The following is a 20833-nucleotide window of genomic DNA, read 5'->3' as shown; positions in this document are numbered from 1 at the left end:
AGAATGGCGATAGTCTTGTAATAGCAACGACACGAGATAAATAAGTAATCGCTAATGTGGTTATAGTTGTAACAGAAGCTGTGTTGTTTGCATTCTCTGAGCTCTTTATGTATCTATATCTCCAGCAGCAGTGACCAATAGCAAACCAAGAAATGCAAATATCAGTAAGATGGCATGATCTACAAGGAAGGAAACATTCTTTGTTATACTTGAAAATCAACTTATTATACCACCAATAATATCAAGTATTCCTGCTTGTGTTTTCTTTGCTAATTCAGGTAAATAATTTGCAATATGTTTCAATCTTTGCTTGATCTTGTCAATCATTTACAGTTGGAGTAGGTGAAGGATTATGAGATAGAATATTTGGCCCTAATACTATATTCTTAACTTGGTCTGCAATTGTACATGCAAGAGTTTTAACAATCAGTCAAATAGCTGCAGCTATGGTTAAAACGTTAACACCTTTATCTTTAAATAGTACTTTAGGTCTTTTACCGAAGCGTAACATTTCTCTGACAAAAGCAATAAAATCTTCCAATTTCATTGTTATATGGATTTTGTTTGGGTAGATTTCCTGCTCATGTAAGAATCAATTAAGAACTTGTAATTTGTTTTATTTAACTCTATAATTACCCTTTCATTTCATCGACGAATTTGATCTCTATTAATTTTTTCTTTCAGCATTTTGGATATTGTTAAACCATTTGGTACCAATGATACATGCATACATCTTGGGTTTTGCCATATTTTTTTTTCAAATGCATCAATTATCCATAATGTTCTCTAGAAATCTAGAAATATTCATTAACTTTTTTTCTTCTCATCCTCCAATGATTCTTCTCCATTAATGTAAATCTGGGTATGTTCTAACATTTTTCAGCTTCCTCTATATTCTGTCTTTTTTCAGCAAATGTTTCCTCTATCAGTTGTTTTTGGTCTGTACATACGGGTCTATCTAGTTAGCATCGTCGATGTTGAAACTATTAGCTGTGTTAAGTTGGCGCTTCCGTATCTTAGAGCTTCTGTGCATGAAAGGTCAAGAAATTCTTTATCTTTACTTGATGGTTCTATTCTGCTGAGATTTTAAAGTGTCTTTCCTTCGGTTTAAACCAGTTACATAACTTTCATTGCCACATCTATTAGTGCTCTATATAATTTTTAAAAGGTATAAGTTCTTCGATTACTGTGAACGTGTTAACTCTAACAACTCTCTAGCAATTCCATCCCCAGTTCTTATTGTCCTGAAATTAAAACCTCTTGAAAAGAAGGTTGTCGAAAGATTTAAAATCCATTACTGGACATAATTAAACTTTAATCAGTTTATTAAACTTTCTTTGTGGAAATAAAAGTCACGAAATCCTGGTTTTTCAGGTTTTCCATACTTGTTTAAATGTATATCTCCATCTGCCATTATATTCTATGAAATAAAGAAGATACCGGAAACGGAATGATGATTTGTAGAGGACATCAAACACTACCAAAATTCTTAATTATGGGCTGATTAATATGAATATCAACTGAAGATTAACATAGCTCTTGAAACTTTATTGAAAGTAACTGATAGGACACTGAATGTTTAATAAACTGTATGACAGGAAAGTAAAGAGTATATATATATATATATATATATATATATATATATATATATATATATATATATATATATATCTGTGTGTGTGTGTGTGAGTGTGTGAATTATTTGTTTGCGATAAATCGGCCAAATTATTTAACTTACCACCTGATCGCTCCATATCATGACTATAATAAATGTGGTGTGTAAATTACTAACAGTCGATAATCTTGACTTTTTACAACAGAATTAAAAGATAATATGACAGCTAATGGTATTACATATTTTATATAATATCGACCATTTAGGTTAACTTTATCTTTGTTACCTTTAAGTGCAGGTTGTATCAGATTTAGTCATACTAGCTTCAAACTCAAAGAAGACATTGATCCATAGTAAAAGGTTGGATGGTTGCACATTGCCCATACTTTGCATGATATTAATTGATGCCTTTTTCAATTTAAAATTTTGAACATCTCTTATACTCCAATGAATTTAAATAAGTTAGTTTCAACGAATATAACGTAGCTATTTCATGCGTAATGTAGATCATTGTATTCGCACTTAAATGTGTATCATGTACTACACGGCTCAGTCATTGTAATTATATCTGTTGTTTAGGGCTATGTGTAAACCAGGAAAGGGTCGATGGCTTCCTCGCAGTGAGGTACCAAAGATTCGGGACCAAGGAATAAGGAGGCTGTCGATTGATCATTTGGCAGATTGGGAGATGGGGGTCATGTGTTTATAATCTTTGACCATTCGACGAGAATTGTGGAACCGTAAATACATCGTGATCGTTACTTGGATGCCGCGTGACACGTACGTTCCATTTTTGAATCAGCCGTATTCAATATCACTATATGTGTGAAAATGAATTGTACATATATCTTACTTGTAAATGAACCGTATATTGTTCGTATTGGTGTATAAATTCTATAGTTCTATTTACTAATCTTATTTGTTTACAAGCTCCATAAGTTCATTCTCGTTTGATTACTCATTGAAGATACTCGTTGGATTACTCATTGAAGATACTCGTTTGATAACTCATTGAAGATACTCGTTTGATTACTCATTGAAGATACTCGTTGAGTACTCATTAAAGATACTCGTTGGATTACTCATTGAAGATACTCGTTTTAATTACTCATTGAAGATACTCGTTGAAGTTAAATGTTCTGATTAGTTCCGTTCAGGATCGAAATCATTTTCTTACATCTGTTGTAGAACTCGATTAGTTTCATTCAGTTAAGTCTATAGTTTGGACTTGGTGTGCACGAGTATAGTGTCAAATTCATTCGTCGTTCAATTACATTATTAATAAACATCTCATTCGCGAAGATGCTTTCAGTGTCTTCGTTAAATCCAATCCAAACACGGTTTACCTTCATAAAAATTCTTAACAATGTAAATAGTCAATGCAAATAATTGCAAAGACGTAACATAAATAGATTTAACATAACCATTAAAGATGTGGAATAGAAATTAAAGTGCCCGTTATACGTGTCTTTCACCTCATGTCGTTTGGAAACATTTCCCTATGAGGACCAACTGACAGTTTCAAACCAGTACTAGATAAAGCCAATACAACTTAAGGCGAATCTATTAGTAATGGACTAAAGTTTAAAAAAAAAGTACAACAGCAAAATAAATATCGAATTGCAAATTGAGCACATTCCGTTAAAAATGTGAAGCAGTTAGTAACATTAACGTAAGACTTTTGATGATAACAATTTGAAGGATATCAAAACACGAACAGAACAGTTAGAGCCCTATCTGAACATATTAAATGCTCTATTAATTACTCTACAAGCTTTGCAGCTTGGAAAATAAAGACATGGAACATTCATCAACACTTGAAGAAAGAATGAACAATGAGACAAGTGCCTTAGAAAGTGACTTGGAGGACGTTAAGAAGAAGTCTGTTGAATATTACAATACGTTGCAATTCCAGTTTGATCAGTTTCAGAAAGAATTAAACAATCGAAAGCAACAACAGTGACTAAGAAAATAAACACGTAGTCAATGATCTCAAAGCCGGTTTGATAAAATTGGAAGATAAACTGACAAATATCGGTAATGGTCTATCACAATATATAGATGATGACTTTGAGGAGGTCAGCATAAATATAGAACCCAACAAGAATAAGATAAATGTGAAAGAAAACATTGTCAGATCCAACAAGACAATATACGGTCTCTCTATTACTGATCAAAACGATTATAGATTAATTCTTATACATTTTTGCTTTTACATATTAACTCTGCAAATAAAAGAACAGATTAAAACAGATGCAGCAGATATCTTGACAAGTAAGAGTATTAACGTAGATCACGTGCAAGGTACTATAGACGAGGTAAAACTTGTGAGGAACAGTTAACTGTTCTGGATGAGAAAACAGAACTGGAAATAAATCATCTTGCACTACAATTGAAAAATAAAATAAAATAATAATTAGATATAAAGAGTATGATACCAAATTAATATCGAGATATATATTGCTTGATAACTTTCGCGTTAAGGAGACTGAGTTTCATAAAGATTGCGTTACTGTAGAAGTGAGTAGTCGTGATATAAATATAATTGTTGAGGCGTTTTATGAAGAAGATGGTACGATACATTCATTGTATATAAATATAGATGGATTGTTGACAGTGTTCAGTCGTAATGTTAAATCACAATGATTGGTAGTAAGTTTTCGAATAATTAGTTTACTATATACTAAATGTAGATGATAAGTAACTTAAAACTGTATGTTATTCAAGCAAGTAAATTGGTATATATACAATTTTCATTGACTTAAAATTTGAAACGAACAGAACCTAGTCTCTATTAGAGTCAAAGGAACACGCACGTTTCATCTTGAAGAGAATAACATGGCTTTGATCGGATTGAAACACAAACTATAAGGAATTTTCCATAGACTATGATTTGAATATTATACATGTCGTTTGATTATAGTTTGAAGCAGCATAAAATTGAATTATCTTTTAATGGCTGTAGTTGCTGTTATAACAGTTGGTGACATATTTATTGATCTAGTAATTTGGAGGAACTAATACATTGTTCGAATTATTTGATGACAGTAATGCATGATCACAAATAACAAATGATAAATCAGATCTTCCATCGATAAGATACAATAACTGCAGAGTTCAATAAAAATGGGACTTTGGACTACCGGTATTATAGATTGAGGCAGCAAAGTTCGGTAACTCTGTCACGTAAGCACAACTGATGATGTCTTTGTTCTTTGTACTTTTACACGTAGTGCTATTTTGGAGAAACCCGTACTACACACAACTTAGTGACATCCAACGAGCAGGATAAATACGAGTATAGAGTGATACTACTATGGCATACAAGTTTCCGTACATGTCATATCCATTAAATAGTAACTTAAGGAAATTTCATAACTTTGAAAAGACATAATAAAATGCCACAGTGTTTGACAATTTTAAACCCCACACATAATTTCATAACACATACTCCAGGTGCTATTAAACAAGTAATAGTTATAGGAGATGCAAGAATCTTTGAAGTTAACAACATTTGAAGAATGCTGGCGAAAGACACAACCATATCAAATTGCAGTGATGATATCTTTAAGTTGAATATCTAAAACATTTTCGTGACCAATAAAGATCTGAGAATAAATAGAGTAAAATAAAAGTATCATGGACAAGAAACGTAATGAAGTTAAAAGCTTTTGCAGGTAACGCATGGAACACTGGTACTGAATCTGTTCAATAAACTGAGTATAGAAAGCGATTACGTATATCACTTGACACATATTTACATATCAGGTTATTCATTCGTGCTTCGTGAAGTCTCGATATTTACCATGACTGGCGCAAAAGCACAAAAGTAAAACGAAGGTTATAATGATGATTATGAACTTAAAAATATTTGTCTGAACTATGATACATCACATCGTAAATGATGGCTAAATCCTGTGGCAATACGTTTAACAATGGCATACCTTTCTCGTACGGCTACCACACAAAAGATAGAGAGACAATAATTGATGTGGCAGCTAATACAAAACTACATCAGATTCACTAAGTAAGAAACTTAAATGGATGCTCACATTCTTAAGACAAATCAGAGAAACCCAGAGAATTTCTTTAACCCAGCATTACATAAGATCATAAAAAAACCATTGCATGTTTACCAATAAAGTTATACTCTCAGACAATAATTGACAAAATGTTATTACATTCTTCTTTGACAAAGAAAAGAAGCATACTGGACAAAACAACATTATTGTAAACGACTTCCTTACAGACTTTCTCTGGCTTTCTGCGATGTTCATGGACCACCCCTTTTCCAGGGCAGGGGAAAATTGTTTCATATATCTGATTTTTTATATACATTTGATGCAATTTTAATATCTTTACTTTTTAGTTTCTGTCTTTATGTTCATGATACAGTCAGCCAGTTTCAATCTGAATTTGTAGCAGATTAGAGTTTAGTGTATCACGAGAGAGAGAGAGAGAGAGAGAGATTTAACATTTGCAAATTAGACGACGATAATGATTTTGGAAATGGGTTTTGTGAAAGCTAAGAACCATGAGTGAAGACAACAAAATGTGATAAACATCGCTAAGAGACACAGAGCTGTCACAACTGGTGAAAGGTTAGTTATGAAGGTCAAATAATTTGGATAAAAGTATTTTTACAAGATCGTCGTATATGATGTATTAATCAATATTCAAACAAAACAAAACTGATATCATCAAAAAGTAATGTGTTCAAACCCAATGCTCTGTATCGAGAACTAGCTAATGTATTACACTGACAATCGCTTCCTAAAAAGAAGCAATCAAAACGTAGACGCTCATTACGCAATATATCCATTCTTGCGACCCGGGTTCGATTCCCGTTTGGAGTAAAGAGATTTTAAATATCTGATAATTTATATGCACATCATAATCACATTTCATACTACATATGAGTAGTGAAGTGGGATACCCTACGGACAATGGAAATTCCAGTCAAAACACCCCTGGGACACTCTACGGACAATGGAAATTTAACATGGCGAAAAATCGTGGGACACTCTACGGACAAGGGGAATTAACATGGGAATAAATCGTGGGACACTCTACGGACAAGGGGAATTTAACATGGGAATAAATCGTGGGACACTCTACGGACAAGGGGAATTTAACATGGGATTTTTTTTAAAAAAAAATTTTTTTAAAAAAGGGGTAGGCAATTCAAAGACTATCTCTTTTCGAGAAATATGGCTGGCCCTGAAAAGGGCCTTTGGGTTTTCTTCTTCTAATTCCTTCTTTTCCTCCACCAAGTTCTTATTTTATCTCCTACACTCTTCTTCTCTTTCTTTTTTTTCTTCTCCTCTTCTTTCTTCTCTTCCTCCTCTTCTTTCTTCTTCTTTTCATTTTCTTCTTCTTTTTCAATTTTTTCGTTCCAATTGCGTATTCTTATTCTTTCCTCTTCATCCTCCTTCTCCTCCTTGATCTCTTTCATGACACCACTAATTTTGTCCTTTGCTTTCCTTAAGTTATTAATTTCCATCTTCACACGATGGGGACTATAGGAATAATGGTCTTCAACCAGTCTTAATAGCATCTGTTCCATTATTCCTAAGTTGTCTAAAACGTCTTGCAAGGTTTGTAATTTGTCCATTTGGTTTGACGCCATCTTCTTTGTATTCTTTGCAGAATGGTTTGAACAACTAATACTGTGGGTTCTTATACGAAAAGCGCGAACGTGAAGGAAAACATCCCCCTAAAAACATAAAATGGATCTTACCTAGATGATGACCAAACATCGCGTGGACGTGAAGGAAAACATCCCCCTACTTTCTCATTTCATATAATATAACCCTAACTATACTCTCCACATTTGCTAAAAAACCCATAATCTACTATTCACACTAACATACCTGAGCTCTTACAAACACACAAACACATACACTTCCACTATTAATAAAGAGTTAGTGTTTATTTTCACACTACTCTACCTACTCACATTGGCAAATTAATAGTTATTTCTTTTCTGGAGTATTGGGTAGCCCTGAAAAGGGCTGTTTTGTTTGGAACTTCATGGGCACCTGGTTAATGGTGGCACCTTCCAGGCCTGGCGCCACATACGCATCTTATCCCCCAGTTACTTTTTACCTTTTGGGGGGAGAGAGCAGAGGCAGGATATGTCGCTTCAGAATCCCAATTTTCGCTCTCTGGGATTTTGAAATTTTTTCTTCTCTCCTTTTCCTCCTCCTCTTCTTTCTTTCTTCTTTCCTCTTTATATCTTCTCTCCTCCTCTTCTTTGTTTCTTCTTTCCTCCTCTCTTATTCTTCCCTCCTCGACAATGGCTTCCGCGGCCAGTTCATTTAATATGCGCCTGGCATATTCCAGATGCACATGAAGCTCCAACAGTTTCTCAAGTCTCGTGTTCATTTTTTGGTGTTGATCAATCAACAAGGGTAGCTGGACTGCCGAACGAGTTTCAATTTATATTGAAAGCGCGGACGTGAAGGAAAACATCCCCCTAATAACATAAAATTCATCTTACCTAGATCATGACCAAAAAAAAAAAAAAACAACAACGCGCGGACCTAAAAGAAACACTCGCTCACTTTTTTATGCTACCCATCACTTCAATAGACTATCCACATACGCAAAGCAATCCAATCTAACCCCAAATATACACCTCAAACAGCCCAAAAAAACAAACATCATTTTAATCTACTATCCACACCAACCTACTTTATCACTTACAAACACAAACACACCAACACATACCCTCACATTTTTTAAGAAAGAGTTAGTGTTTATTTTCACACTACTCTACCTACACACATTGGCAAATGGATCGTTATTTCTTTTCTAGAGTATTGGGTAGCCCTGAAAAGGGCTGTTTTTTTGTTGTTTTTTTTGTTATGGCATTCTTTTTAGTTTCTAAGAATGCGATGTCCTCTGAGGATAGACTTTCTGGCGATAGGTCTGCTTCTTCGGAAAGAGAAGAAGAATTCTTTGGTGTCGATACGACAATCGACAAAGCCTCTGTCAGCTTCAGGTTGCTGCTGTTGCTGCTGTTGTTGCTGCTGTTGCTGCTGTCTCTGAAGTCTGTACTTCTCTGTCCATTCTTCTTTCTCCCTGTTCATTTCTTCTCTGAAGAGCTCTTCTATCAGGTCTTCAGTGATTTTTAACATTCTCACATTCTCTATTTCTTCTGGCTTCGGTATCAGACTGTGTCTGACCCTATGCAAATTCACGTAGGCTTCGTTGAGCTTAGCTAGTTTGGAGCACATCTTCTTAGGAGGATGAGTCGACAATGGATGGCTAGACTGGGAACAACCCGGTTCTTAAAGTTAAAGCGCGGACGTGAAGGAAAACATCCCCCACACGGTTTTCGAGCCGCAATGTTCATGAGAGGGATAGTAAGAAATGAAAGAGCATCAATCCAACATTCTTATAGCTAAACAAAAGACAAAGGCATTTTTTTTCTAAACACATTTTTTATTCAAAAATCACTTAACACTAAACAACAACATTTTTAACAATAATCCAACACTATAACATCAAACAATTTTTTTTCAAATCACAAACATTTTTTTCTTCAATTACAATCTACTTTAAACAAGGCTGACAACGTTGTGAATGAAATTGTGATTTCCACTGTTGGAAATCATTAGGCCATTGATGGACACTACGTTTCCTAGCTTGAGACAAAAGATAAGCATAATGGTCACAAAACCATCGATCTACTTTCACATCGTTTCTAGCAGAAGAACGAGGATCGAAATGAGTCACTAAATGTTCTAAGGAATAGCCCAGGCTGCGATGATGCAGAAAATACACACAATATTGTCCACACACCAAGGAATCTGTGCCTTGTAATTTCACATTATTGAATCGGGTGGTTTGAGCATTTCTTCTCATAAAGCCAATGATATCGTCTTCCAAAGGGAGCAATCCGTACGAATCGAAATATTCCACACATCCTTCTTGAGGAAAGTAGACGGCTACCCAGTGGGTTCCTGGGAGATGACTGTCGTCCGTGTTGATCACGTAAGCTTGATGGTCTTTAGGTTTGCGATGAGGGAGTTCATCTTTAGCACAGACGACAGGATTCCAAGAAGCTGTATACGAACTGTGGTTCAAAAGGTAATAAAGTTCCCAGGTATCCATTGATTTCTGTGTTGTTTTTTTCTTCTTCTTCACAGGTAATAATAAGTTGTCAATTCGATCCTGACTTTTTGCTTGAAAATGTCTGACGAATAAACGGTTATTCGTTCTGTTTCCTCACTCTGATTTAGGAGAGCTTCGATACGATGGATCTCTTGAGTGGTTAATGGTGGACAAGAATGTTCACGCAAGTCTTTATACCACTGGTGCAACACGTCTTTGTTCGAGATGAGGCTCCAAGCTTCGTCCAGATACTCGTCCAATTTTTCTTCTTGACTTAACATTAGGCATTTATCGTGTTGAATTTGACTGGGATGATCGTTTTGACATCCATAGCAATTTTTCTTGATCAATTCCGTTATTTTGTCGACCAAGTGTTTGGCAAAACAGGAGACTAAATGGGCTTCTTGTTCTGGCCATCTCGACTTCATCATGATATCTTCTTCGTCTTTGTCTTGAGATTCTTCTCCTTCCACAGTCTCCTTACATTCCATCTCCAAAGTTTCTCCACTAGGTAAAGAGGGATAACAGTCTTCCATGGCTTTCTAATAATCTAGAATGACTTCTCTCAAACTGTTGATTTCTATGGTATTATCGAATTCTGCATACAGGATGACGTTCACTGTCTTGTTCAGTGGCTTTGCAAACTGAAGTTCCACACGAATCTGGCCAGATTTTATAGGGTGGAAATGTCCCTCGTCGCTGCCCTGGTCAGGAGTGAAATCGAAAGCCCACAAAGCATAGCCTTTTGCATAATCCTCGTAATCAATGCCGTGACTGGTGTTGGTTCCTAACTGACCCGTGGCTTCGTACAGGGACAAGTACGATCTCAAGTAATTCTTCTCGTCACCAAACTTAGGTTCAAAGGGTCGGGTACACAAGGTCTTGCCATCGCGACTGACTTCGATCTTGGACACGTTGAAATGTTGAAAGTTGAAAGGATTTTTATCGACAGCTCCGTTGAAGGCTTCATTCTCGACCATACCAAGGATTAAACGCTTGGGTAACTGCCCTTGGAACAGATGATCTTCGATCATGGATCGCTGGTTAGCGGGAATGGTGAACGTTTTCACTTCTACGCGTCGGATGAGATACTTGGCAGTCGTTCTGCTCAACGTCTGACTGATTTCGTTTGCCACTTTAGGTAACACTTCTACGCGTCGTACGTAGAGTTTGGCTTCTTGGATTATGCTTTTAGGAGCCTTAGCAAGATCAGCAGCCTGCAAATGGAAAGTGGTACTGCTACGATTCAGTCTCAAGCGAACATTCACCCCGTTCAGCAAATATTTCTCTTGCAACCACATGTCCAAATGCAAACGATCCATCAGTTCTAAACTGTTCTTGTTTAAGATTTTCTCTTCTCTTGCATCAAAGCCTTCATTGCTTTTATCTACTACGTCGAACTTTTCTGGTGTGTCATCTACCCACAGCACACAGGCATTGAGATGACTTGTCTTGGCATCTGTTCCGTACGTCAAGAGATTTTCTAGGTAGGCACGGTAAGGGTAAGTATCCATGCTGCTGCTGACCAGTTTGTTATTCAAGTACAAATCCACTGAGCTGAACAAGGAATGCATGAAATTGTTGACGGGAGCTATATCGTCATCGTCTTCTACTCCTTTATCATCTTTTTTTAGAACTTGGACTTTCAAGTACAAGTAACTGCTATTCAGATCGATGTAATCTTCGGGCTGTCCTTTGATTTCAAACTCGATGGGAGCGGAATCGGTCAATGAGGAGATGGGATGAAATTCCACCCATTGGGATTCTTGCATCGTCATCATGGTGGGGGGCATGGCAAACAGATCCAGTTCCGTCTTGGAACAAGCGCAAGACTCTCGGTGCATCATTTTTTGTTGTTGCTGTGTTTCAATAATCGAAAACGTCTAAGTCTCGAACGGTTCTTCTTTTCTTGGCCTTTCTCGCTTGAAGTCTGGTGAAAGGGTGTTTTCTTCTTCGTCGTCTCTTTCTGCCTTGTCCTTGCTGAATGCTTGACTCGGTAGCGTGCAGGGCATTTATAGGTGTGTCTCGTCGGCCTAAAATGTCTTTGCCCGTTTGTAGCAAAACATTTTTGCCTGCCCTCATGAAGGCTTCTTTAGGGTTTTGTTTGTCGATGATGACATTTTGGAGAAATTCTTTGCCTTGTGTCAGTGCCGCATCTTTCAAGGCGTGCAATCCGCGTGTCACCATCGGTTTCAACACCGGGGCCACCGAACGAAAGGCCGATTTTAACATGTCTCCTAAACCGTGTCCTCGCTGTCGAGCCACCCCTCGGTACACTGGATACATGACTTACTTACGAGTCGTGAGAGAACCGTTTTCGAAAATGGAGTTTCACCGTGACTTTTCCTTTGGTGAATGGAATATTTTGTCCCAAATCTCCTTTTATAGTAATGTTGACCGTGTCCAAATACGACTTGCTGACCGGCAAATAGTGAGGATGGACAAATTCGCGGTGGACGTGGTAAGTGTTTCCACCTTCCTCGTCAGCGTTCGTGGCAGAATCCACTTTGAAAGGAATGACACGCAGTAACGGTACGGAGGTGTGTCCCACCACGTTGTATTCCACTACATCGGAGTACACAAAGATCAAATTCAGTCCTTGATTTAGTTCGACCGGGGTACGAAAATACTGGCCAAAAGTCACGTTGTCGTAAATGATGGGTAATTCGGTTGGTGTTTTTTGTTCTAATTTCTTCCTCATCTCCATGTCACCGCCCAACATGTCAAACAATTCAGGACAAAATTCAATGGAGACGATTTTACTTCGCTCAAATTTCATCAAGAAGCGACGAGCTACTTTGTGGTACTCCATGGTGACACTTTTGTTCCTGAAATTGTCCTTCTTAAAAACTTCCCCAAACACACCATTAAACTTGGAGGCTATGGCGCTGACCAAATGATGACCACTGAAATAATAGCCTGGGAGAATGGACAAGTTGTAGGTCCACGTTTTAGTTTTCTCATCATAGGTTCTATTGGTATATGTGCCAATCTTATCCAACTCCTCTTGCAATTGTTTGTCATGAACTTCCACCTTAAAAGTATTTTGATTGGGAATGACATTGAGGACTTGGGTCGGGTGAATCATTTCCACTAAAGCCACTTCCCAATGGGCTTCGTGATCTAACTGGATGGCTTGAGGTAATTTGGCCGTGTAACAGCACAACGTGTTGTTGGGAAACACCTCCATGGAACTGTCACTGGGTAAGGTTAAGTAAAATTGGTTTTCGTGACTCATAATTCCAGAGTTCTGTGGCTGTCCGAGGGGATATTACTGGATGTCAGAGGCGTGTCTCCGCCCAAAATGGGGTTCTGGTTGTGGATGTTGGAGTGGTGACTGGCACTGGCACTGGACACAACGTTCCCGTTCGAGGAGAATTTCAGGGAGGGATTGGGAAGCAGGTAACCGATGCAACTGCTCAATAAAATGGTCCACAATTGTTTGTCTCCTTGTTGCAAACTCAAATTGGCGATGGCTGCCCCGATGACACAATACACCACGAAGATTTGGCAGAAAAAGACGATTTGCGTTTTAGGCACACGTTCTCCACACCACACCCACAAGGGTTGTTTTTGTAAATCTTGCACAGAAGAACTAGGGGAAGAAGGACTGGTCGACGTAGCTGCGTCTGATGTGTGAAAGGGCATGATGGTCACTTCTTCTTTTTATAGTCGATGACTTGCGAAGCGTCGATCCAAGAATCGAAACTGGGTGGATATCCTTTCCAACGTACTTTGACTTCTTTGACACGTCGTTTGCCCACTTTACGGGTTCTGCGTTCGAGAATGCTTTCGATGTCGTACACGTCGTCTTCTTTTTTGGTGACACGTTGTAACTCGGGCAAATAAAACGTTCCTTTGAGTACTTCTCCGTTCATGTCTTCCAATTTATAGACGGCAGGATGACGGCCATGTACTCGTCCAGTGACGCGAAACAGTTCGGTCGTCCAGTTAGGTAAGTAACCTTTGTCGAAAGTGCGTTTGGTTTTGCCAATGCGCACCCAATCTCCTACGGTCAACTCTCCACTTTTCTTGGGGACAGCCCTCGTCGGGGACGTACCGAACAGGCGCTCGAACACCAGCACTTCGTTGTCGGGAGTCACGTCTTGCGGGGCACGTCCGATGCTTCGATGGTAAGATTGGTTGTACGCTTGCACCAGGTGGGGTAAGATGTCGATGTACTTCAGAGTGTGGTGATGCGTAAAATATTTCCACATGCGTTCTTTCAAAGTGCGTTGAAAACGTTCCACGATGCTGGCTTTGGTTTCAGGATTCTCGGTGGTAAAAAAATGAATGTCACGTTTCTTTAATTCTTTTTGGAAAGCTTGGTTCAGAAATTCGGTGCCTTTGTCCGTTTGCCATCGAAGAGGGTGACGACCGCTTTGTTTCAACACCCGTTGCAGGGCTCGTACTAACTCGCTGCTCGATTTGGAAGTCAAGGGTACGACCCAGGCAAATTTAGAAAAGACGTCGATGACACAAAACAAATATTTGTAACCACGATTGTAGCTGGCCAAATGAGAGACATCGGCTAAATCGGCTTGCCATTGATGATCGATGCCTTCCACTCGGGTGCGACTTCTGGCAAACTTGCGTCGAATGGGTTTGTGTAAAGTGTAGGTAGCTTGTTCTTGTAACCATCGTTGCACTTGAGGTAAACGGAGACTTTTCAGTCGCGTTTTGGCAGCACGATACAATTTTTGAACTCCTGCGTAACCTGCAGGATGCGAGGGATCGTAGTAAATGCTGGCTAAGACTTTTTCCATTTTTTTATTTTTTGTGTGTTGGTGTGTTAATAAGGTACCCACTCTTGGAAGAGGCTACTCTTTTTCTCTTGGGGTATTTTCTTGGATTGCAAGGCTTTGCGTGTGCGGCCAGCAATAGGTGTCGAAGAGGAGGAGGATGTCTGAGCGGGGGATATCGGTTCTTGTTTCACTTCTGTCTTCACTTCTGTCTTCACTTTCTTTTTCTCTTGTGAGGAAGAAGGGGCCACCATCATCTTTTTAATCCATCCAATTCTGGAGGTAGGTGGTGTTGTTAACTTGCGTACTTTTTCTGGTGGAGTTTGAAATCCTTCTTCTTCTTCTTCTTTTCCTTTTTCTGTCTTGGTCACGGGTACTGGTGGTACTGGTACTGGTACTGGTGATGGTGCTGGACTTTTCATCAAGGTCTTAAAATCTTTCAGAGTGGGTAAAGCTGTTTCGTCTAAAGCTTTCTGGTGAAAGAGTTGCAGTCGTTGCAAGAGTTGACCGTACTTTTGAGATTTTTCTGTTTCGGACAAATCTTGGCGATCCAGCAAGGATTGCAATTCGTGTTGTAACTGGGACATCTCGCTCAAATTGGGATTGGGAGGTAAATGCGGGGTGCGTTGTTCTTGCCACCGATGGTATTCCATCCATCGTTTGTAAGGCACTAAAGCTAGTTTTCGTCCTTCCATGGGGTTGTCAGGGGTCGATTCTGAGATCTTGGGACTTTCGAAGGCCTTTTTATCTTGCTCCCACCAGTCCTCCCAACATGGTTCCCAAGACTCCTTTCAGTATGGGGCCTAACAAGAGAGGTAAAATGCCTCCACGTTGGACCAACATCTTTTTTTGACGAATGGGAATTTTCTTTTGAACCATTTTCCGAAGAACGTGACGATGTTTGCCTAAGCATTGTTTCTGGTGTTTGGACAAAGGGATCGTGCCTTTCAAAACGTTCAAACAACATTCGCAGACGGTATCGATGACCTCTTTGGAGGCCGTTTGAATGAGTTTTTTTCGTAGGGGTGGAGAAGCTTTGGACAGGACAGATAACAGGTCCCCATGTTTGGCTAAACGTGGTGGTAGTCCTTTCCTTTTCTTTCCTTGGGGTTTTCTGGAGGGTGACATCTTTGAGTCTTTAGGAGCACCTAAAAACACTGATACCCTACTCGGTCACAGGCCTTTTTTATACTGGAACGCGTCGCCACTGATTGTCTTTACGTTTTATCAGTTTGAGGACAGGCATGACACGTCGTGCAGGGGTACGCAACGGACTAAATCGAGCCAGTTCTTGCTTGGACAAATCCAGTAAACTTTGTAACATGCCCGATCTTTCTTGGACTTTGATTTTGGGAGAAGGTACTTTGTGAGCAGCAGCCACTGCCACTAAATTGGAGGGTCCTGCCACTGGGGAAGTTCTTTTGGGGGTCATCAACGGAGATGTTCTTGGTGTGATCAACGTCTCCAAGTACTCTTCAGTTCTGGGTGTCATCAACGGAGAAGTGGATGAACGTGAGGATGCCGGAGACGCAGTCACTGCCGTGGCAGGTCGTGGTTTGCGAGTGTAAGGTTGCGTCCTGGCCGAAGTGCCTCTCTTGCGACTAGTTTTCTTCTGTGGACTTTTCTTTTTCTGGGGACTTTTTCTCTGTTTCTTTTTCTGGGGGCTTCTTTTCTTTTTCCGGGGTGGTGGTGTCTGGTAAGAGGAGGGTCCTGCCACTGGAGAAGTTATTCTTCTTGGGGACCTGGTCTTTTTCTTTTTCTTCTTGGGGCTTAGTTGGACTTTTGTCTTGGGGATAACTTTGGGGGCATTAGGATCCCATCTTAAGAGTGAGCGAATGATGACCCCTCCTAGAGTACCGCTCCCTCCAGGTTTCAAAATGATTTGTTTTTTGGTTTGAGTGTCGATGCGGGGATCGGCCAGTTGGACCAAAGCGACTTTGTTTCGATCGAAAAGGCGTTGGGTTTGATGAGGAATCTGAATGATTCCTTGGAGTAATTGACGTGCCGTCACCGTGAACCATCGTAAGACTTCTTTGAGACTAGCTTCTAAGACACGAGCTCGTGTTTGTGGATCTTTTTCTCGACTGATGCCATACAAGGCACGAATCAATTTGACGGGAAGATGCGACTGAAGGGACGTCATGTTCACACTGTGTGAGACAGACGAAAAAGGGTCTGAGGTTTTTATAGATTTTTTTCATGGGAGGAGTGAAATGAAGTCGAGGACGGAGACGTGTACAGGACAGGCCCTCCGTCTTGGCACCAGTGGTGAAACAAGTGGGTACGAAATCGCAAATCCTCAGGAGTCGTAGGTTTCAAATCGACGAGTAAATAGGCGTGTGGCGTTTGAGTGGCATCGTCGTACGCCTGAGTCAGCCAAGGTGTTCCTAACTGTTTGGCTAAGACTTGCACTTGCGATTTATCTCGAGGGCTTTTAAACAAGACCACGTAATGCGCATTGAGACTGATGGTGCGATGGGCTTTACTTTGTTGAAACAAATTTTGGGTGATGTAAACGACACTGGCATTACGGTGATGCCCTTTGCGCGTGAACCACAATTTAATTTCTTCTTCGTCTTCTCCTAACATGTCGTCGAAAATGACCAAATGGGTTAGACGGGAGTCAGAGACGATGCCGTCGTCTTCTTTAGGAATGCCTTCCACAAACACGATGGAATCGCCTTGACTTTCTCGCAAAAGGCTGTACGCCGATTGCCACTCTTTGTAACACCACACGATCCGTTGAGGGGGCCGATCGATCAAATGATGTTTATGCTCGATCAAACGTTTGACGAATTCGGTTTTGCCTGAACCGCTAGGTCCAGCAATGAGCATGTTAAAGGGATGACGAAGATACAAAGCCTCCCAACTGGCACGATCTAAGTGTTCGTCGATGACTTTGACAGTAGAGGAAGAGGGAGCAGAGACAGCAGAGGTAGCCATGGTGTGAGAAATGTCACTTGTGACACGAAAAACAAACAAGACAAGAGTTTATATACTTTTTTCAGAACACGTTTATTGAATGTATTTTTTTCAAATATGAACACGAAAGACAAAAATACATACAACCCAAATAGTGATGTACAGGAATAAAAAACACATCATAACAATCAAAGTGAAATATAAACAAGTGTCTGTACAACATGTTTTGGTTAACCAAGATGTCCTAGGGACAGTGTGTAATGTTCTTACAGTCTCTACATGAGGTATTGTCACACAAGTGTCCTCCCGGAATGACCTTTCAGGAATGTCCATGACAGTCCTGTCCTGAAGCGAGTGGTTGTTCTCGGTGACGGGTTCTTCTGGCACCGTCACTAACACAGGTTGAAAAGTAACTTTTTTCCTTGAACAACTCTTGTGCATACTGGGCCACTTCTTGGGTCCAAACCTCAAAACCCCCCTTTTTCCAGTCACGAACATCTGTCCAATGAGGGTGTAAGTCACAAGCTACACACACATCGTCATACACGTCTTGGGTCGCTAAAAGTTGACGAATCTTTTTTTCCTGTTGAGGTCGAGAAGTATCCAGATGAAAACGCAAGGCTTTGAACAAAAGGAGTTTTTCGTGACCATTTAAGGCCATGGAGGTGGTAAGTACTGATCGTAAAGAGTCCACAAAGAATCGGCTGGTAAACGAAATCCCAGAAAACAAGTCACTAAGACACACACCACTTGTCGTCCCAAATTGAATGGATACAGTTCTTGCAATAATCGATGGTAATGATCCACGGTTTGAATATGGTCATTGAGTTCCTTCCACGGAATCTGTTGGATTACATACGACATAAGTCGTGGCATAGCTGCCTGTTTTTATAGTCTCTTTGTTTCGAAAAGAATACACGTACTTTCTAGCCAGTGATGTTCGTTTTCCAGTGGGTAATGTAAATCTTGCATACTGTAACCGAAACGTCAGAGTTCGATTAGAAGTTTCCTCTTCCGCTAAGTAGATTCCACGTAAAATATGTTGGTAATCCTTTACCTCGTCTTCCTCAATGGGTTGCTCTAGGTGAATCTCGAAGTAACCAAAATGATCAACACGTGAATCATCGGGGGCCTGGAAGTATTGAACAAGGTCTGACCACTGAAACAATTTCTGACGAATCAATTCTCTTATACCCTTCAGGTACCAGTGGTTAAAGATCTGGTGACGTAACGGATGCAATTGTTCTTTACGTTTCACTTGTATTTTCACCAGCTCTCGGTAAATGCGTTCTCTCAACTCCACAGGCAAAGCACGAATGTTCTCTTGTAAAGTATCCATGAATAGGTCATACTAAATCCTCTTTGGTCTGACACAATAAATGTACTCTTTGCACAAACATGGTTTCACTTCAGTGTCAAATTTAAATCGTTGAGTCACTAATCTACACATTACAATTCGTTCAGAAGTTTCCTCTTTCACTAAGTTGACATTGTGTTCAAGATGTTGGTAATTCGTTAACTCTTCCTCTGGAATTCGATGCAGTACGTTTACAATGATGTAACTACAATCGTCCATACCAAACCAATCCTTTTTAAAACTAGAGGATCGTTGATCAATGTCTGTTCGATGGAACACTTTCAATTGAATCAATCCTTGTATAGCTTTCAGGTACCAGTGGTTCAAACACCGGTGACGTAACGGATGCAATTGTTCTTTACGTTTCACTTGTATTTTGACCAGCTCTCGGTAAATGCGTTCTCTCAACTCCACAGGCAAAGCACGAATGTTCTCTTGTAAAGTATCCATGAACAGATTATTATGGTAAGAAGTTACTTCAATGTCTCGGTCCCACTAAGGGTAAGTAATGACAATTCGGTGACCATCGAGCATGTTCTACGTAGGCCGAATCTTGCGGTTCCCAGTGGTGAAGTGTCACATCGCAACTGAAGCACCTGACTTTATCTCCTTCGCCCAAGTAGAAAAATCCGGCTCTGGCTAATTCTTCGGGGGTCGGTCCTCCCAGATACTTTGGCCATTTTCCTTTGAACGATTGAAGACGATTTTCAAAGTCGCAGTATTCCGACAAACGCACAGGAAAAGAATATTCGTTTTTCACAGGTTCGTTTCGATGAGGGTTGAGTGACATGGGTAGGAGTTTGCTCAGGGCTGGATGACATCCGTAGGGGGGTAGACGTGAAGGTGAACATTCCCCTTTAAAACGAAACCCAGTAAAATGTCCAAGAGGACGAGCAGCATCGCTTTCGCATCCCACAGGTTTGACACGCACAGCATCACTTTCCATGATAGGGGTAGGGGCACTAAAGTTCCCATGATGCTTTACGGCATCGCTCAGGTCACAAGGTACAGCATCGTATCCATCGCAAGGCTCACAATCGCACTCGTCTGCAAACTCCGTTACGCAATTACAATGGTAACCACATGGACAATCGCAGTTTCCTTCCGGACATTTTCCGTCGCAATGCATGGGTCTTATCCATCCAATATTAGTCACACTAGAGGAAGATACAACTTTTTTACAATCCCCAAACTGGAACGATGCCTCTTTCAAAGTATTCATCTTGTTCGCTTGGTCTTGGTAGTCACAATGAACTATCGATCTTGCCTAGGGTTCCTTTTTTATATACAGACCAATACCGACGTGACCGTAAGGTAAGGTGAAATGATTGGGAAGTCGAACTCGCTTCTGGTATACAATTTGATAGACTTTTTCCAAGGGTCGACTGACGATGTGGTCAGTGGGTAAACGTACAATCTTGTTCGGTTGATAGGTGGTCACTTTAAAGTTTCCATCCTCTCCCGATTGCAAGGCTTCTTTCAATACCCCAAAGTTGACCACACGACTGGTACGATAATTCAGAGTCAGTCCTTTCACTTTGCACGTCGTGTGCACTTCTCCTTGTTTGTCACGGTATTCGTAGCCGTAATTTTTGGGACCGCCACTGACGAAACTTAGAATCTTGTCGTCGGGATGCTCGTCTGTCCAGGCTCCTAAACGGTCTCCTTCGATGTTAGGGTGATGTTGAATCGGGTGATGGATGTAAATGCAGCTGTCCGTGTCAAAGTACAGGACGCGTTCCCCTAACAGTTCTAAAGCTTCGTACAATTTTAAGCGAGCATGAGCTGTCACGTAAGCCGCAATGATGACATTTCCAAAAGGGTCGTCTTGTACAAAGTCCAGATCTTCTTCGTAATTGACCAAGATCAAATTCTCTCGAACGACGTCCACGTGTTTCATGTATTTGGTTTTGTCGTGAATCATCTGGAAGTAGCGGGAAGGTTCTGTCAAATATTCCGTCTTGGGTAAACACGGTCGTTGTGCCATTTTACCCCACAAGCAATTTAACATCACTTTGGCAAACGATCGCCTGCCTTCGTTTTTCTCGATGTGGTCTAAAGTGATGCCTTCTTGTT

The sequence above is a fragment of the Sinohyriopsis cumingii genome, chromosome 1 (assembly GCF_028554795.1).
Source record: "Sinohyriopsis cumingii isolate HCF-2022 chromosome 1, ASM2855479v2, whole genome shotgun sequence".
NCBI classification, from domain to species: Eukaryota; Metazoa; Mollusca; class Bivalvia; order Unionida; family Unionidae; genus Sinohyriopsis; species Sinohyriopsis cumingii.
This window is presented reverse-complemented; position numbering follows the sequence as displayed.